Source organism: Dermacentor variabilis, chromosome 11 (assembly GCF_050947875.1).
Source record: "Dermacentor variabilis isolate Ectoservices chromosome 11, ASM5094787v1, whole genome shotgun sequence".
NCBI classification, from domain to species: Eukaryota; Metazoa; Arthropoda; class Arachnida; order Ixodida; family Ixodidae; genus Dermacentor; species Dermacentor variabilis.
In genome coordinates this window covers 67,942,301-67,963,272 of record NC_134578.1, presented here as the reverse complement: position 1 = coordinate 67,963,272, position 20,972 = coordinate 67,942,301, and the positions used below count along the sequence as shown (strand labels likewise).

The window sequence follows — 20,972 nt, the reverse complement described above, 5'->3', positions numbered from 1 at the left end:
ATTCCAGGGCCTTTCGCAATCAACGGCTTTTCCAGAGTAGCGGCTTAACGCAGTGCTAATAATATTACTAATACTGATGCCACTGCCACCATGGCAAGCACTAGTGGCTCTGCCGAAGCTGCTTTGAAATCTACTAAGCCGAAAAGGAAATGAGCGATTATTCGCGAATACCTTTGATACGTATTGCCTACCAAAAATAAGTATATTGTGTGAATTCAATGTATCTGCCATTGTTTGCTACGAAATTTCAATTTAGAATGGGGTGAGTAAAATTCATTGTACGTCCCTTTGTGTATGAATCATAGTGTCTAAGTTGATGTGGCATTGCCTTGTTATGCACGGAGTCGCGAGATCAGGTTTCGTCCGCCGAGGCAGAATTTCGATCGTGGCGAAAGGGGAGAAGGTCGTATATTGCGTGGACGTTAAAGGACCCCAACTGGACAAAATTGATGAGCTTTGATGAGGAGATGAGGAGAATCGATTACGCGATGACGCTTTGCTGCCTTATCTTGTTGCATAAAACCACGAAGGGGCTCACTCAGGCGATGTTTTTCTCTGAATCTTGGGCATCCACATGGGATGTGAAGTTCAAGAGCGAATTCAGCAACAGGACACTAATCTGCTAATACACAATACCCCGCGCATCCTTGCAAGAATGCTGCGTGTCAAAATGTACTCATTAGGTGTGTCTGTTAGCCGTTACAGCTGTTCCAGAGCGTCTTTGACGCATTTAGGGCCTTTTCACATCCAGCTCTCCCACTTGCAATGGAAAATTTGCATTCCTACACTGCCGTTTGAAGGATGCAGCTGTGTGCCAACCTGCAAGCCATTATCCTGCTTTCAGCTGCACAAGTAAGTACTTCTTTCGGAGACAAAAGTTCTCTTAGAATCTAGAGACTGCGACAAACTGTCTACGTGAGCTTAATTGCTATGGGGTTGCGTTGCTGAGCAGCAGCTGGTTAGGTCAAGCCCAACCACAGTGGTGAAATTTTAATGGAGGGAAAACGCTAGAAAGACAGCCGTACCCATTCGACGCTGACAGTCGACAGTGATGTGTTCAGCATTGGATCAATATAGGGACAAACCATATTGTCACTGCCGAAGCGGCCTATGTATGAAGAGTTTCCTGCAGCAGGATTCCTCTTTCTCGCTTCGCTAAGAACACTCAGCGCCATGTCACGGCCTAGCGGGGAAGCCTGCGCGTGGCGGGAACGCAGTTGGCGTTTGCCTCTTGCGTAGCGCGGTGGATCGGCTCCGTCAATTATTGACGAGAGCCACGGCGAATTTCCTGGAAAGCCATCAATTTTGCTTCCAACGAACTGCTAAAGCTGTCCTGCGATAGAGGAAATCAGTCTTATCCAGGTAGGCCCATTTTTCGCAAACGTATAGCGATTTTCCGTTCCGGCCTCGCGGCGCTGATAGTAGGTCCAACTGCTAAACCGGCGCGCGGGCGAGAGCGAGCCGCTTGGCTTGCAAGATGGCGGATCTCTCTGCTCAACACGGTTACGATCCCGACGCGAGGGCGTAGGCGAGTATCCCGGTCTACGAGGGTCAGCAATCTATGGCAGTGGACTCCATCCGCAATGAACTCTTTCTCTTGGTTGAGCGCCGCACCATGTGCAAAGCTACAATGGCGGCTCCATCGGCACCGCCCGGTGGCAAATCACCTTCAACCCACACAGGATCCGTCAGGCGCGCGGCACAAGGATCCGGCGCGTAGCGCAGCAAGCCTTCAACGACGTGGAAGCCTAAGCCTCTGCCTCAACCACACCCAGATGACTTCGTTGTCATCATCAAGACTCGTGAGCCAGTGGCGTTCCGAGGCTTCTTTCAACGTGGCGTGCTCGGCGCGGCCTTCGTCACTCTCCTCGGGGTGCAAAAGGCGGCGATCCTGAGCCTGCTTCTCTCGCAGGAGCAGAACCTCATCGTCACTAGCCTGCAGGAGGCCGAGTCGACGGACCAGCTGCTTGACCACTTTAAGCTACATACCGACAACGGCAAGATGGCCGCCCACGGCAAGCTGAAGCAACATGGCGAGGACGTCTGCCACGGCGTCGTCATGACCGCCAACCACGAGACGACAGACACCCTACGCTAGGTTATGCAGTAGCGCGCAAGAGAACTCATGGATATCCGCAAATGCGGCACATCCAACAAGGCTAGACTGACCTTTGATGGCAGAGTCAAGCCTCGCTACATTCATAGCAGCTCAGAAATCACCTTCTTTATTACCTATTACCGGACAATCCCGGCCTGCGGATTGTGTGGCACCATTGGATGCCGGCTGATTGATTTGGGTCCCAACCCTGACAGTGCAAATTGCGCCCTGTGTGTAAAGCAGGCCGAGTTACTGGAGGGTGTGCGGACCCCTCAAGAGCGCGACTTTAAGTGCGAGGTCTGTGGAGGAAGCTACGCCACTTACTCGTGCGAATGTACGGCCAAGTGCAGACAAACCAAGATGGCCTCACCTCTGTAGGGCGGCCTCCCCAAATCGAGGAGGACACGTCATCACGCGGCGTTCTGGCGCGGCTGAAAACCACAAATCGACGTCACAAGGTAGCAGGTGCGACCACGTGGAAGTGACGCCAACGGTCAAGCGGCGCAGCAACCGCCACCACACGACAAGGGCAAACGCGGCCAACAGCGACAGCAGCACCACCACGCGGAAATCGGTACCTGGGCGAACGCCGTGAACTCTGGCAAACAAGTGAGCGGTCACGGTGGGGTCGCCTCTCCTCCCCAATTCTCTCTCCTATTCTTATTGCTGAAGAAATTCGCAAGCACATAGAGTCTCTCCGCGTTAAAATTGCGAGCGTTGAGGCTCAACTCTCCACCTCACCGTCTGTTGCCATCTCCCCTTCCGCCTCCAATACGATGTCCATAGATAATGAGATTACCACCTTTTTTAGGACATGGAGGCGTGCCTCAGCGCAAAAATTGTGGTCCTGAATGGCACCTCAATGGCCTAGATGCTCGCAAAAATTGATGACCTGTTCACAACTATTGTAAACCAAGCCGTCGTTGTGCAGTTCCATACGCTGCGCAAAGCGCTTTCCCTTACGGACGTATCTGGCCGCCCCTCCAAATATTCGCGTCAGATCGTCGACATTGACGATTATGAAGACTGCACCCTGGCAGACCTAGAAATCAAACATCTGGTTATGCCTACTGGCTCTGGCGCAACTCCACTCATTCTTAACGCTCAACCTAATCATGGCGGGAACCGCCTAAGTTAGGCGTTCTGCCCCCTCCGAATCTGCCTCCCCTACCAACATGACCCAGTGGAACTGTCAGGGCCTCCGCTCTCACACAAAGAGACCGGACCTTCGACTTTTTCTCAGAACATTTAAGCATCTGCCCGCGGTTGCTGCCGTTCAAGAGCAAGGGAAGGGCTCCCCCTTATAAATTATTCCACGTTACAACAGCACCCCACGTCTTGTCTCTGCGTCCATCGATATTATAAACTAACCATGTCGATCTTCACCTCCAAATCGACCGTTCCTACGTGATGGTGATTCTCCTGCCGCTCCGGAAACAGGACCCACCCATTCACATTCTCAACGTATATGGTTCCCCCAAACTCTAAAACGTCTCATTCGCGGACCTCTTCAGTCGTGCACAGAGCGTTTCCTCGCGAAAACCCCTCCTGATTGTGGATGACTTCAACGCACGCAGTCGGGTCTGGGGGTACCACCGTGATGTAAAGCGGAGCTGCAAGTTGGCGGAGCTTATGTCCACGCTGAGCTTGACTCTTCACACTGACCATGTCCACCAACAATGGATTGGCAACTCCCTGATCAGTGACGCTTGTCCGGATTTGATCTTTACACACAATATTCAGTTTGCCGACTGAGTCAATACTGAAGAAACCCTCGGGCGTGACCACTGCCTCATCAACACGGCCATTCACACACACCCCATGGCACCACCCATCAAACAAGCCCACATCTCAGACTGGACGAAATTCGGGTCAAATTGGCAGGACACTGTTTCCGTAAACATGCAAGGCTACGAGGGTTGGTCCTAGCAATTGGTTGGTACCTTGCGTTCTGCGCAAACACAAATCCAGCTCATAGAGGCGGTCACGGATTTGGATAACCACGTCCTCCACCTTTGCGAGTCCTGGCACGTCCTCGTGCGCCGCTTGCGCCAGCAAAAGCATAAAAGAAATCCAAATCTCGCACAGGAAAGCTTACCCAGAAGGCGGCAGAGAATAGCGTGCAACTCGTCGACTCTATCTGGTTTAGCCGCTTCAATACAGCTGCACGACGAATGTACAGCTGAAACACATGGCGTCTCTGTCGCGCCCTTATTGATTCCCGCAAACTCGCACTGAAACGCAGAAACACTTGCAGCGCGCCATCCGTGGCTTTGCTGGTAACACAGCTCAGGTAGCGCACAAGCTCAGGGACAAATACCTCTTCACCACCCAGGATGCCCGAGGGTCGGCACACTCATATGCAGGCTCTGAGACTGCCGAGCTGAATTAACATTTCCAGCTGCACGATCTGAAGGCAGCCCTGGAAAAAATGAAATGTGACACTTCACCTGGATGGGACAAAATTACAGTCAAACTCATGGAAAACCTGCCGGAGTCGACTTGCAATTCACTATTGGCATACTTCACTTCTATTTGACTTTTCCCACATTAATAGCCTTTCCCTATTGATTGGAAAACAGCACTTGTCACCTTTATTCCCAAACCTGGCAAAGCCATGAATACGGACCATCTCAGCCCCACCTTTGTGACCTCTTGTGTGCGCAAGTTAATGGAGATGATGGTGCGGGTCCGGATGTCTACTTTCATGGAAGACCACAACACATTTGCCGACACCATGTTGGGGTTTCACCCACACACATCCGCACAGGATGTTCTCCTCCGACATCAGTGGGAAGTCCTAGACCCCATAATAGGTTCCCATAACGACAAGGTGGTCCTGGCCTTGGGTCTTAAGGTAGCATTCAACAAGGTCACTCATGAAATCATTTTAACTCATCTCTCTTATACCAAATGCTGGCGTAATGCTTTTAGGTACGTCTTACCACTTCTAACACAGAGACATGCATACTTGCGCATATAGGACAGCGAACACGGCCCAGACAATTTAGGTTCCAGAGGTACAGCACAGGGTGCTGTCCTCTCCCCCCTTATGTTGAATGTGGTCGCGCGCTTTCTCACTGGGCTCCCTTCTTCTCTGACCCCGCCAATCAGGACTCCACCCTTAACCCAATCTACTCGGTTACAGGAATAACAGCCTATTAATCTGGCCACGAACTCTACCCCCGCCTGCGTAGAGGCCTCAAAAAGGAGGAGGAGTGCCTCCTGCTCCGCCTTTTTACCAACACTATGCTGTGCCAGGCGGGTCTCAAGCATTTCGATCCGCCTTTACCGGAGCTTTCCCGTACTGTGCGGAAAAGTCCTCGGACCTCAACCACATGGTGTGGGTTTGCCCATCGAACCATGCTTTGCCCCCCTTACTCAACTCTACCCTGGAGGACTGGGAGGCTGCCCTGCTTGACTGCTCAGACCTACGAAACAAAAAGGCCCCAGTTCAGCGCGCTCAAGCAGCGGCGACCGCTACTGGGGTCCCGTACTATGGACTGCACCTAGTGTTTGTTAGGGGCGGCGCCTTCAGGGTCGTCCCGAGCACACTTCCTAGCACGTTTTGTACGTCCACTAAAAGTTTTTCAACAGCACCACCATTCGTGACCACTGAAATGCAGGGCGCGCCCATGCGTAGGAGTGGAGGCTGAAGCCAATTATTAAGACGCACATTTCGAATAGTTTTGCTGTTTACCCCACAACTCTGACGCATTCTAGAGGAATCAACGAGAAGCCGAATGATTGCCCTTGATCTAAAAAGCACAAGGAATGAACCATACATCCGTCCATTTGACACGACTGACTTTCAGGAACGGCCTTCGGTCTACTCGAAATGGCTGCAATAAATACGCTCCAGGGATCGAGCGAATAGTTCATGACATAAACAAAACCTTATACCGATAAACCTAAAGGACAATAGCGCCGTGACTTTTCAACACCACATGATTTATTGGGTACATTCCGCCCACTGAGAAAGAAGCAATCCAAATTCCAATTCCGAAACGCACGTAGGACCCGTACTTAGCCGGCAGGGTCATTGCTATGTTGGCAAAGAAGCTGTCTCTTCGAATAGTAAGAGACACCACTCTGTGTGCACCGTGCCTCTTTCTCGAGGCACGTGTCACACGCGCTGGACAGCGCCGCATACAGAAGGCGGCCGAGGAAGCTGATGATGACTGCTAGATGTATGCAAGAGCAAGAAATGCACCTTAAACAACACATTTGGGCAACTATGACAACGTGAAGCTTTTACCTTCCGCTGTACCGAAAGGTATCGCTCGATCCCGCATCTACACAACCGAAGAAGTGTTTTCGTGAAATATAGTAGGTCATGTCCAGCTGCACTGCCTTTTATTCAGGATACCTCCTTTTAGCAATTTCACGAGTATCGAACGTATTCTACAGCGTAAGGAAGTCGTCACACAAAATATGTTAACATTACGTCGTCATTGCAATCTTGCGACAGAAATTTAATATAACCTTTCCAATTTTCTCCGAATATCGTTCTTCTATGTCGACTATTCAGCATACAAGTCACGTACGCTGAGTCTACCTTGTTACATATTTATTAGCACATCGCCTTTACATCAAGTGCTCGCCTGTCAAGAACACCCAAGATGGAGGTTATCAGAAATTGTAAAGGTAGCTTGCATGTCCCCTTTTTTGTTTCTATATAAATGCTTACCTGCTTGAATAGCCGCCAATGGACATAGCTATATAAGGTAAGCCCCGTTTTTTCTGGTAATTTAGGAACTCACTTTCAAAAAGGGAAAAATCTATTGAATCGCTTTTATTTAAATGCTTTCGTTAACCAATATGCCTCATCGTAGGATTCTCACTTTGCCATTATTGACTGCACCCACAGCAGTGCAACACAAATGTTCAGTAGTGCGAACGATTTGGCAAGCAGATGCTACAGTTCTGGCGAACTACATTACTAAATGCAATTAGTAAACAGCTCTGTGACATCTCACAAGTTTCATTCAAGGAACTACGCAAAGCGTTACAGGTAATAACATCTTTACTATAAAGCCATCAACGTTTGTATGAAATCTTTCTGATTGTTTGTTTCACTTTGCTGTTTATCGGAAATATCGCTTCCTTAAGTTTATGACAAGTGGCTTACACAAGTGTGCTTTGTCTGTACGTGAGCCATGTAAATGCAGTGTAATGTTTTTTTCGTGTTGCAACTAGCCTCATGCAGACTTGGGTGTAGGAATTCCAGGTTCTTTCAGGCTATTCGATCATTTTTTGTTGTATCCTGCAGCAATGTTGCAAATTATTTCATTTAAAATGAAATAAAAACAGGAAACGTCCTACGAAAAATGTCAACCCCATTTCCTCATCGCAACTCATTTGATATAAGTTTGCCAGGGATGTTTCGGGCGGATGAAAAAAAAGTATTAAGGAAGGTGCCTCCGATTGCCAAGTATAAGCTGCGTGAATTGCAGAATGAACGCGCTTGAGATTTTTGTAGACTTAAAGTTGATCAACAAGGACATTCTGTTGAGTGCTAGTTTGTTTCTTATGCGCAACACTCATGTGCCTTGATTTCCAATTATTATTTTTTCAGCAGTCTGGTAAATATATCATTTACGATGAATGAATAACGCTACAGAACCTTAGTAAGTTCATTTTACCTGAACCCATACAGGTGACACACATGATCGTCTATGTGACCAATGCTTGGATCGCCACTTCCTTGTCTTCCTGGCTTCACATAACCGAATGCGCCACTGCGTGGAAAATTATTAAGCCAGATCATTACAACGGCTTACTTTTCGTTACTTTTTAGCAGTCGCTTGAACATGGGAAGGCTTCTACTGAAGCTTTGTTATTGGAACATCATCTTTGGTAAATAACATTTACCTCGTTTCCATTGCCATTTGTTGGGCGTGTTGGTAAATTGAAAGCATATTTAGCGCCAGCAAACAAGGACGGAAGGGAGACGACAACACAATGCGCTAACTTCAACAACTTGATTTTCAGGAAGTACACCTATATAAACCATGCACAGTGGCGCCACCTTATCCAAATCGTACCCATCCAAAAAAGCCGTCTCCTTATCTAACAAGTCGATTGAAGGGGCACTAACACACGTGTCTCTATTCCGCCAGATAGCCTGCGCTTCAATGATCTCTCGCACATCTTTTTCTTTGTGCTTCGCAAGAACCCGGCAGGATTCATACACCGGCGCACAGCCGCATTCTTGACAGTGGGTAGACAGATGACCGTATTGCTTATTTTTCACAGTTTGGCAATGTTCCCGTAGTCGGTCATTAAGACATCTCCCTGTCTGTCCGATGTATTTTTTCCCACAGGACAGCGGAAGCTCATATACAACACAATCTACGCATCCCACTGGCGCTTTTCGATGATTCGTAGAGCACCCGGCAGCTGGCTTACGGTACGGGTCTGTCAATCGACATATATCGACATAAAAAAGTGGTTTTTTCCGCACCAGAAAAGCTGGCAAAAATATGTCGATTGACAGACCCGTACCGTAAGCCAGCTGCCGGGTGCTCTACGAATCATCGAAAAGCGCCAGTGGGATGCGTAGATTGTGTTGTATATGAGCTTCCGCTGTCCTGTGGGAAAAAATACATCGGACAGACAGGGAGATGTCTTAATGACCGACTACGGGAACATTGCCAAACTGTGAAAAATAAGCAATACGGTCATCTGTCTACCCACTGTCAAGAATGCGGCTGTGCGCCGGTGTATGAATCCTGCCGGGTTCTTGCGAAGCACAAAGAAAAAGATGTGCGAGAGATCATTGAAGCGCAGGCTATCTGGCGGAATAGAGACACATGTGTTAGTGCCCCTTCAATCGACCTGTTAGATAAGGAGACGGCTTTTTGGGATGGGTAAGATTTGGATAAGGTGACGCCACTGTGCATGGTTTATATAGGTGTACTTCCTGAAAATCAAGTTGTTGAAATTGGCGCATTGTGTTGTCGTCTCCCTTCCGTCCTTGTTTGCTGGCGCTAAATATGCTTACCTCGTTTCATTTGCATTTTGTTCATGCTTTGCTGTACTGGCCATAGTTTTATACTGAAGTTTTATTTCTAATGAGCAGAAGTATGTATGGGACAATGATTTTTATGTCTCAGCTGGAGGAGAAAATGAGATTTTTATCTAAAGAAATGAGATCCGTTCCCAATCTCCTCATGCTTTCTTTATATCACATTAGTTTATTATTGGCTGATATGGACAAGTACAGGCAAACATAGACAAGAAGAACATTTGTACTTCTATGTGTGTGATTACCTTTGCCGCTGTTATAATAGATACGCTTCATAAAAAACGTAATAACAGATCTGGCACGTTGTGGAACAAACGCAAAGCAACTGAGAAAATTCGAACTAAATAGAAATAGCGTCGTGATCTTCTAAGGTTGAGCCATGCTTTTTGTGAAAACAATCATGGGTTATGGAATTGAGTCTTTATTTAACAAAAGTGTTCGGTTTAAATAGAGTCTGCTTTGTTGATCCTCACAAGCATCTTCTGAAGGACTTCGAACGCGTACGTACCAATTCTGTTTTAATAATTATCAGCTGATTTGACTTTACCTGCTAGTGACATGACATCATCGAAAACTTAGAAGCCTCTATAAGTTGCCTCTTGAAATAAAGGGCTTGGTTACGCCAGTTCCAATTGTGGTATAATATAACATTATTATTGATTTAACTGTAAGCTTTGTTTAGCATACGAATCTGATTCGCAGTTATGATATAGACTACTGGCTGCGAAACGAAAAGAACCATTTTTGCATTATGAGCTTGTCGCATGGCCGTATACTTATCCACCTCGACCGTTTCACTGGAGGCTTAAATCAATGCACTCATCCACAGGATCCCAACCTTCATAAAGGAAGCATCATTGCCAGTCGCAGAGCTGAAACAGTGGGCGCATGCTGCTCATAATTATTCATTCAATCTTTATTCACTACCTTGCCAATGTTTTCGGCACGGACAATTAAGCTGAAATGGCTTCACTTAGTAAGTGCCCCAAAATTATGGAAAACCGTAGTGGCAAGCATATAAGCGTAGGGTGCGAAATGGAAGAAAGACATGGTAATGAAGACACAAAAATAATATCAGGTAACAGAACAGCGTGGTTACTTTCACTGTGAGAAGTGTTCGTGGCAATATCTGACCACTTTTTCTTTCCGCCTATCTAACTATCCAACTATCCCACACAAAAAAGTGTGTGAGGATCGTGATGATTGTTCCGTAAAAGAATGTATACCGACCTGAAAGGTTCTGCACTTTAGTATGTGGTCCGTTCTCGTGGAAATGTGCCAATGGGTATGGTCTCCTGGTGTCACTGACCACGTGTTACAAAATATGGTCACACCTAACTTAAGGTGCAACCGGAATTCACAGGAAGTTAAGGACAAAACTAGAGAACTGCCCAACTGCAATAAACTCTTCATACATGATTCCTTGGCAGTGCAATACGTCACCATTGCTTGAATTGTAACCGCATTTACGTCCACTTGCATTGTCATCGTAAATGAGTTGTTCCCGAAGTTTTATTAGCCGTTTTTTTGCTGGTCGTCTCAAATTTAGGTAAAAGCGGTGTGACAGTGGAAGAACAATTACAAAAAATAGTATGAAACAGACATGAATATGCGTGATGTGAGCAGCAATGACCGTACTCCCGGCAGCGACAAAGCAAGCACTCCATCGCCGTCATGCCTGGCTAAACAATGCAGTTATTAGCCGACGACAACTAAAAAAAAAAGCTTTAAGCAGATCGAGTGCACATCCTACAATCAATGTGAAGTGAGGATCGCGTGGATCGTCTAATGATATGCTATAGATTTGCTGGTTTTATTGTGGCGTATGTGACGTGAAAAAGAAAAAGGCGCCCACGCGTGTGCGCACCTGTTCTGTGCAGTGCGGTGACCGCGGCCATCATCTCGAAGAGGCAGTTGACGTTTCCACAATAGGAGTATACGCATAGAGAAACATACGTAAAGAGCGGACACTCGAGCCGTTTCGCGGCCGAGCAAGTGAGGGTCCGAGCACCCGCCAGGCAGCGCTGCGATTTGCGTTTCCACGTTACCTCTAAGGTAGACAGGTTATCATACCTCTACGGGGTTACGTCCACGCATTTCGTTTCCATGGAGTTATTGATGCTGTGGTGGTCACTGGTAACGCCAACGCCACCGCGCTTTTCCACGTGCCGCCTCATTCGTGTAGCAAGGTGTTTCTTTTTCTCTGCGGAGGTAATTTTCTTGCTTTAAGAACGTTGTTAGCAAGACGTTTTTTGGCCTGGGTGAGCGTATGTTGCACTTGACACGTTGGTTCTCATTGCTAAACCATTCTTCTTGTAATTTTTGTGTTTAACCAGTGTGTGATTCAGTATTTCTTTCTGTCCACTTCCCTATGTAAGCAAAAAGAACTTTTTCGTATGGAACCACTGCTTCCTGTGTATGCAACTGGGAAAAGCAGCTCAGAAACCGCGAAAGGATGAGAATAAAGATAGGCCTGTTCGCATTATTTTTCCAAGCTGCATGAGCAGCATAAGCCTTGCTGTTTCTTCCAGAAGCTTGGCAGCTTCTCCAGTGAAATGTGTGCGATCCGCGAGATTAGGCTATAAACCAAGACAGCACGAGCACCCATCATATACTGTCAGGAAAACCCGGAAGGGGTGGAAGGAATGCTTGGCTTTACGATTGTTCTCCTGCCGCAGTAGTTATTACGCTGCGAAGGGACAGGCAGTGGTGAGTAAGGGATTTTGAGGACACCCTGTATAACATAGCATTATTTAACATGAACACATTTAGTTTTGCTGTAGATATGCTAGGAGGGCTCTGAGTACACATTAAAAATATAGGCATAATTTCGAAATAAATTAAGTTATTGTGCCTGAGACACCACCACGTACGTGATTTGTTTTGGTAATGAACCTCCCAGAACAAAGGGGAATACACAGTCAAGAAAAAAAACGCCATCCGAATTTGTGAATCATGCAAGCGCAAGCTGCTTGCCGCACAAGGAGTGTCAGTTTCTAGCAGAATAAATGGCAGTGTAACGTGATTAAAGTTGGGCCTCTGTAATGACACAATTCAACTTCTACAATTCCACACAGAGTAAACCAGAAAGTGTTTATTTTATGCGAATCTAGAAGAAAGCTTAAACAGCATCTCAGGATAAATATACACGTTATTCTACGTAATCCATATGGAGGCGATGCAGTGACACACCGTATTGCCATCGCTGAAACGCGCCATGTATAAAGAGGTTCATACATCCGGGTTGTCCACACGCGCGTCCCACTGCACACACTGCGCCATCTAGCGTGGCACATGTCAGAGTATGTATTAAGACAGTGTGATATGAATACATACGAGGCATACTGAATTCTGCACAGCGCTGACGGCATTATCAAACTTTTTTTCTTGGTAGCAGGAGGATTGATTTAAGCTCCTGTTTCTTGCACGGCACCTTCGTTTCATCTTAACAGACGACTGGGGACAAAACTCAAAAAGAAATCAGAAAAAAATAGTAAAGTGTGAAATTGATGCGTTACGCTATAGATATGATATGACAGCATAAGTTACATGTTGAGTTACTGAAGTGTCTGGAATAACTGAAATTAATTAAAAGCTCCTATTTACCCCACACCAAAGCACAGAATCTTAGACGCGAGAGACCCGCCACGTGAGCACGACGGGAGAAATTCTTGGAACCCCGCGGGTAGAAACTGTGAGTAATGACGTCGTTAATGACGTCAGACACAGGAAGGTGGCATGGTATTTCACCGGCTAATTAATAGAAAACAGCTGCCTGGCACACACTGAACATATGCCTAGAAGGTGGGTGGTGACGTCAGTCCCACCTTTCTCGCCTCTTTTCTTGCGGCGTTCATCTGCTCGCTCGCTTGCTCGCAACAGCTTTGAGAGCGTGTTCGCTAATGCTCTGACGTCAGCACCGTAAGGTGCGCTTCGTGTGCCGCTCGCTAGGGAGCTACGCCCCACCAGATGGCGCACGCTACTCTTCCTCGTCGCCCTCACTCGCTCCTCGCCCGCATATCGTGCCAAGGAAAACACGTTCACTCTCTTAGCCTAAAGAAGAGCAAGCGCGGAGGCTCGAGTGCCTCTAAAAGACACCTAATTCAAACACTAGAGTCGCTTACCATTTATTTTATTAAGGAGCGGCACATGTCACATGCCTCCAGTGACCCACGTTTGAGTGAACTAGGTTTATAGAAGAGCGGCGGCCAACTGTCAGTGCAACAAACCTACTGTCCCATTTTTTTTTCAATGGTTAGTTTGCTCAGCTTAGCGTGCACGTTCGCTCGGGTTAGCAATCCGATTCTCTGCACTTTAGGCCATGAACTACCCGGTGAGACGATTGGCGCGAGGGAGGCTGGATACGCCAATAGAAAGTTACACAAAAGTTAGCCATGCATCCGAAGGATGCAAATCTCATTATCGGTGCAGTGTCATTGCACAGCGTTCTGCAGTAGCATGTAGTAGTACCATGTAAACGTTCGGGACTATAATTGCACGAAGGCCCTTCAGAAGACGTATAACGTGGGAATAACATCTTCGAAATGTTACCCTAACCGGAACTCGAAGTGTGTGCTTACTTCGTAGAAAACAGCGATAACGACACGGACTAGAAACAGGAATAGAAGAAGAGCGCTTTCCTAGTCTTCGTCCGATGATTCCATCTCTTTAGCACCATTATTTTTTTTGCCGTACATGTTTACCAATGAGCTCTCCTCCACACCCACCTAAGTGCTTCTCGGCTTCATTCTGCGCGTTCTAATTTATTGAAATACCTAAAAATTTGAACTTTACACTTTCAATGACGTTAATTTGCACTTATGATTACAGAACAGCTAAACTTCGTTTTAAACTTTGTGTGTCTCAACTTATATACAAACGTCGATCAACCATCATGTCAGCTGTTTCCAGGCAGGCAAAGTGGCTCTTCATTTGTCGAATATAGAGTTTCCTGTGGTATTCGATTGTTTGATTTAGACAGACATCATATTTCCCACGTTTGACACAGTGTCCCTGTTTTAATTTACAAATAATACAGTATTCAGGGTACTTAGCCACATCTTGTGCAATCAAAAATATGACTGTCCATGTGAAAAATATTGGAACAGTCAAGCAAACCTAACATCGCCTACGCGAAACATGTTTCTAACCTCAGCATTTAACCATCTTGTAGGCGTCATTATTTGGGAGTACTCGCACATCGGCATTTGTAGCATCTTGCATTTACCGACGTATTAGTTGTGAAAGCTCAAATAAAAAAACGACAGAGCCATGTTTTTTTAAGGTATTCAAGTTAGAAGAGGTACAATAAAAGACATTGGGAAGTGGTCAGCGACCATTCTTCTTAAGGGTACAGTTAGAAAATATTGGTGAATATCCCCTTACACAGTTCTATTGTATACGCGCTCATGGCATATGAGATTTTCTTCTCGAGCCAATGGCAACATGCAGTATCTTTATCTGCTTGAGTGCGTCCGTTCACAAACTATGCTTCCCAGGACTCCTTATATGTGAGCGCACGAGAAAAGTGTAGATTTTCGGTAGTACGGTGGAATCAGTCATCTATTTTCATTACTCACAGACAGGTACCTTATTATAAAATTTTCTTCTAACATTGTAACCATTGTACATTTTCTGCAAGAAAGAAAAATGCTGAGAATGTTTTTAAGGCGGCATCACTCTCGGACACTATTAAAAAGTTTACACACCCGACAATGCAACTGCCCTCCTTGGACGTTATCGTTGTTGCTGGTGCTATGGACCACATAGTAGTTGCGTGAGAAATAAAACGCATAGAAGCACACCAGCTTCAGTACGTATATCCATTGGACTATGTGTGTATGTCTTAATCATGCCGATTTAAAAAAAAAAGATAAACAGAACCAACTTCTATACCGTATAACCACAGTCAAGCTCCGTCACCGGCCTAACTCACACCACAGCTGCACGCACGTGTAGCGCTGCAGGTGTGACTTACGAGATCGTCTAAATAGTTGCGACAAGAGTCGCAAAGAACGTGACATGATTGTGGCGTATTACGTCAGATACCACATGCTTCTTTCCACTTGCGTGAGCTGATCGCTGACAATTTTACCGCTACCTCAAATGACTTTTTCTTCCAGTGCTTTGCCGAGCATCATCGAAATCAGGAGAAAGCAAAGGTGGTGAGTTCTGCAGGGCATGCTATAGTGATTAGAGAAATAAACTCTACCTCGTCCGTTTTAAGACAACCAAACGAAATATTACATTAAGCCATCATTTCGCTGTGGCAAACCAGTTCTGCGGAATGCGGGAAGGCGCCGGAAAAGTAAGCATAGACAAAATTGTCACAAACACAAATTTGCACGCAGCTACAGAGGAAACTCATACTGGTTTCTTAGAAAGCACGCTTCGACATGAGGAAAGGTTTGTCTTAGACAATTTTCTTTTCGAAATTTAATTATTTAAATTATGAGGTTTTACGTGCCAAAATTACTTTCTGATTAAAAGGCACACCGTACTGGAAGACTCCGCATACTTAGACCACCTGCGGTTCTTTAACGTACACCTAAATCTAAGTACCACGGGTGTTTTCGCATTTCGCCCCTATTGAAATGTGGCCGCCATGGCCGGGATTCGAGCATCCCAACACCATAGCCCCTGAGCAACCGTGGCGGGATTTTCGAAATAGACAAGCTTCCTTTCTGAGAATCCTGTACAGCTTTCACCCCATTTAGCACAAAGTCACAAATTTAACCCATTCAAATTCGTCAAAACGGAAGCTTAGTAGTTGAAGGAAAATTCGTTGACGACAAATTTCTTTATAGCTGGGAAGCTACCTTTCTGAGAATCATGTGGCTTTCGCCCGATGTAGCACGAAGCTACACGTAAAGCCCAAAAGGTTTTTTGAAAAAGGAAGCTTCGCTGTTTAGAAAAAAAATGGTCCTGGTAGGATTTTTGGACTGCGAAGCTTTCTTTCTGAGAAACCCCTTTAGGTTTCACTCGAAGAACTACAAAGCTCCAAAGGACACGGGTATTGGATTTCTTTGCAGTGTGAGGCTATATAAGGGTGGATGACACCTTTATTTATTGCTCATTGTAATTTGCAAGGCACAGTGCCATCTTGATTTGTGTATATTTAAAGAACAAACAGACTACTTTCCTTAGGACGCAATTCGACTAAGAAGCGTCCTGCCATGAGGTCCACGTTGTAGTTTTATCTCAGCTGCGGGATGTCATTAATCTATTCATCATAAAAGTTGGGGAAGTGCTCTAAAAAGCAAGCACAGCTGTATGTGAGCTTACTTATTTTTATCGAACCTACAGCATTTGCTGCTCGAAGCTGATCCTTCTGCATAATCTTTACAAGCGAATGCCGTAAATGTGGATTTCATTACGTTGTAGAGTGGATTCTGAAACTACAGATCCAAAATTTCTTGCAACGTGCATGCCATGTGTTGATGTTTTTCGGCATTTATAGACAGCCCGCTAAATATGAAATCCAACCACGTCACTGCGCTCATGCACGAACGTGTAACAGAGATCTCAACACGTAGAACTTGCCGTTCTCGTGTGTTCTGAAATGACAGTAAGAATGCCGAAATCACATGTCGAAATCTTGGATAGGAAAAACAGCTTTTGCCCTCAGGAGGTTTAGCGGTCCCGTATCAAGGTTCCCTTGCTCATTCAAAGCAAGTGATTTTTGTTTCCAAGCGACAGCTTATTTTAGGATTTGCAGCGCGATTGGCCCCTATAATGGCGCAGGGTACATCATGAAGTACACTATTTTACCGATTCAAATTCTAAAGGGCACTCCATAACTGACTTGAATACGTGAAAATAAAGTCGCCTACAAAAAATCGATAAGATCGGGCTATTGCATTTGTGTTAGTGCAAATTACACAACGTGAAGTCTGGTGTACACTAGAGATCAGGAATAAATCAGCTAAGAATGTGCGATGCAAGCGGCGTTTCTCCTGCTCACCATTTGCACTCACTATTTCAAAGCAAAGCTCCTCGACGTAGTTAAATGTAACTGGTCGAAAGTCAGGAAGCTCACGTCGTTCGGAAGCATCCTAGGCATGTATTTAGTATTGTTGATGGCGTCGGCAAGATCCCACAGTACGGCCACGGATGCCGCCGTAATAACAGAACGTTCGAGATGAGTGGGAGGCGTCATAATTAGGCTAACGTAGGGCTCGTACTATGAGGGAAGCCAGAAAAGCGTAAGTTCAAGGTGGCGGTGGCGGCGCCGCTTCCGGCAAAGATGACGTCTCAGAAGGAACCTAACAGCAAGTGTGTACTAGTAGGGGCAGTGGGCTCGGGGCTTGCACGCAAGCGAGCAAAGCTAGGTCTTACAATGTAACCCAGGTCGCAATTAGAACACGTATAAAGGCCAAGAGCTCACGGCTAAGCTTGTGATTGCAGGTCCACTAAAATGTTGCTACACATCAATGCTCGAAGCTCATTAGCACCGGTTGGCCTGGGATCATACGTGTCATGCTGCAAGCGAATCAAATGAAGCTCGTCCAGCCGTTGGCACGTACAATGGCATGTAGGGATGACTAGGGGCACAATAATGGGGTTCTTCCCTAGAATGCATTGAATGCAACTGTTCAATGGCTTTTGAGTGAATGGCGAAAGTGGTCATTCTCTGCCATGGAGCTGTTGACCCGAAGGAAGAGATTGAGGACGTCTTCTATACAAGAAGTATACTTTTCACCAGAGTACTCCCCACACTCAGCAACCTTCTTTTGCAAACTTTGAGTCGACACTTGGGATGACACAAACATGTCAAAGCTGCTGTTTAAACGAGCTCAAGTCTGTTATAAGAGCCACGTTGGCGGCTAAAAAATCGAAATGATATTTCTTAAACACACAATCCCATGACTGTTGCTAAACGCACGTGCATTTCAGAGGATTTCTCAATTTGTTGTTCTATTCATCGATAACGCCATGACTTCTAACGTTTAGGCACATATTTTAGGCCTCGGCTTTACAGCGTCATAAAAAGGACCTGAACTGTAGTTTCGGAATTACTTAAATGCGTTTTAACGTGTCCCCTCCCTCATGCAAGATCTTTTCATAAGGAGTGAGAACCTTTGCAGTGCGTGGCGTTTATTCATGGCGCATGAAATGATCAAGGCATCTGCCATAGACAGGTAGAACGTTTCCCTCACTGCGATGAAAAGCGGACGGAATGGTTTCGATTAACAATGACTCCCGATAAAGGCGTGAAAGTATATTGTTCTCCTTGGCGGTGAAGTTGATATTGCGTGGCATAATTGCGCAGTGATCAGGTAAGCTTTTCGACACTGCGCGTTTAATAATGTTTTTCCTGCGCTGTTGAAGTCGATTCTGGGTGCTGCCCGTCTCACGTATGTCGATGTGTAGGCAATCCGCACAGATTGCGATGTGTAAAACAGCTGAGATCTTGTTATTTTCCAGCTGGTCCTCGAATTTAGCAACCTTGTGCCTAATTTTCCTGAATGGAAGATGCGCTACCTCTACGTCATGACTTGTAGCACCTGCGGAAATGCCTTGCTAACGCCTGGGACGTGTACGTGATTGTGGCCTGTTTTCTGACGGGTCCAGACTGAGCAGGTGCTTCGTGAGCCAGGAGGCGTGCGATATAGTCATTGATCCTTTTCGTAGGTCTTATGGCCCTACAGTTTTTGCTCCCAGTCATCCTGACATGACGGGCTTTCGTCACACACTCCAGTTTGAAACGCAATTCGGCAATCACAGAACGACGCAAACAAAGGCTTTATCCTTTCTGTTGCATTAATATTGTCACGAAGATAATGAAGATGAGCTCGCCGAAACTGCATGGCCTTCTTTAATGATGGCCGATAATCAAACGACATGGTGCACGACAGCGCCCTGTATGTAAACCTACCTCTCGACATTACTTCTGCCACCATATCGCAATTTTAGAGATATCTGTTGTGACGGGCATATCAAAGAATCCTGATTAATATGTTCGCTAAAATGGCGCTATATTGAATTCTGAGACAAGTTCCATTGCGCAAACGTCAGGAAGGAGAAAACTTTTTAAGTGTGTGTCATCATTTAGCATGGTAAACTTGCATGCAGTTCACTGTTATATATACACTAAATAGCAATTTGGTCCTTTCATCTGGACGCCAATTACCAATATGCTTTCGATAAGCTGTTTTTACCCCTAGTTAAGGTGAACTTGATTCCATTTTTTATTTTATGCTGTGTATACCTAGACCCATCCAAATCGGTTGTGAATAAGTGTAGAAAGGGTTAAACGTACATAACAAAAATTTAAATTTTATAAATGCTACCCCTGGGAATTATTTTCATACGAAATTGTGTTATGAAAATTATATTAAACAATGTGATTCGGTTGAAGTCATGCTAACAAGACATCTTCACAAGACCGAACCCTGCTTACATCACAATTAGTATCACTTAAGAAAGAAATAAACCCACCTGTTTTAAACGCCAGTTTTCGTGAGAATTAATGCGTATGTGCACTCATTATTTCAGGGAATTCTAAAGCACCTTAATAAATAAGCTGTGACTCAATTCACCAAAGGCAATAAGTTTTAGCTTCTATAAATAATGTGGTACCGCGGTGTGCATTAGATCACCAAGTTGCAGGGCTTTATGTTTCCAATTCACAACCGATGTGTTACAGCTTTGACGTTTTGGCATTTGTTCGTGCTTATACCTGCATAGGCTTCGCGTCTATATCATTTTAGAAAAAAATTGAACATTCAATCAAGCAGCTTTTTCAATAATGCTCATAGTTCACCAAAGTATATCAGAAGAAAGCTAAGTATGTATGTTATTAATACAAACAAAACCTATTGTCATATATTTCTAGAATAGAGCAGCTGAAGAAATACACTTTGCTGCTTTCGAATTATTTTCATGCGTGACGTCTTGGCTACGCGTTCATCATAAATATACAATATTGTCACGTGGTGGTGATGTTGAGGAACACAGTAGCAATACTGTGAACGACAAGACTAACTTTTATTGGGCGAGCCTGTGCCCACAAAACAGGCTACAATTATAGAACAACGATAGCGGCGAACACGGTCGGCGATCGTCGAAAATCTGATCAACGGGTCAAGCCCGTCGGCTTTTATACATCAATCGTCGAATGTTCCAGACTAATCGCTGGGACGCTCGTGCCTTCCACAAAGTTCTACATTATTCGCGTCGCGCACACATGCAATCAGCTTTCACAAGGTTCGGTCACAGGCAGCGGATGGAACCATCGATAGCAATCCAGACACTTCCGATACATGCAGGCTCGTCCGGCGCTGTGCGATAACATTTGTTAGGCGGTGAAACGTGTCGCCCGATAAAGACAAGTACACGTGTCAATATTACGGTTAAAGAGAATGTACCTGTAGTTGTGGCCGGTGAGTTTTGACTAGGTAAAAGACTATGTGATTTATATGTCAAAAGTAAAAACGTGCACGCTTCATAACTTTTACGAATGACCAGCTGGCATAAAATTAGCATCTGTTCATAAAAGCACATTTTTTTCTAGGAGTCAGAGGACTACTTTGAAGTGAACATTAGGACACATAGTGATGCAGTGTTCCAAAAGCAACAAGCATATTTTTTTATTGCTGGTTGCTTACGATGTTTGTCTTGAGAAGACCAGGTTGTATGCTCGCATTCATTCGGTTAAGACATTCTACATTCATTGTGCTGGTTTTGATTATGTTTTTTCTCCTTTAAATGTAACAGGAATGGAGCCTCTGACACATCCACAACCTTATTTTACTTTAGAGCTGTATGTTGTAATTGATAAAGCACTTGCAGAACGTTTGGACGAACAAGACCAAGATGTTGAGAAATATATTCAAGCTCACC

At 45.4% G+C, this 20,972-nt stretch overlaps 1 long non-coding RNA gene across 3 annotated transcripts; it reads left to right on the top strand.

The window, feature by feature from the left end:
- The first annotated feature begins 796 nt into the window (after positions 1 to 796).
- LOC142564596 (uncharacterized) lies at positions 797 to 20,972 on the top strand. Of its 3 annotated transcripts, XR_012824624.1 has the most exons (4): positions 920 to 1,362; positions 7,758 to 7,957; positions 15,251 to 15,292; positions 20,847 to 20,972. It is a non-coding gene; the product is annotated as an uncharacterized LOC142564596 (long non-coding RNA). The 3 variants fall into 3 exon arrangements; XR_012824625.1 differs by lacking the exons at positions 920 to 1,362; positions 20,847 to 20,972 and adding an exon at positions 797 to 852 and having other exon boundaries at positions 15,251 to 15,418; XR_012824623.1 differs by lacking the exon at positions 20,847 to 20,972 and having other exon boundaries at positions 925 to 1,362; positions 15,251 to 15,418.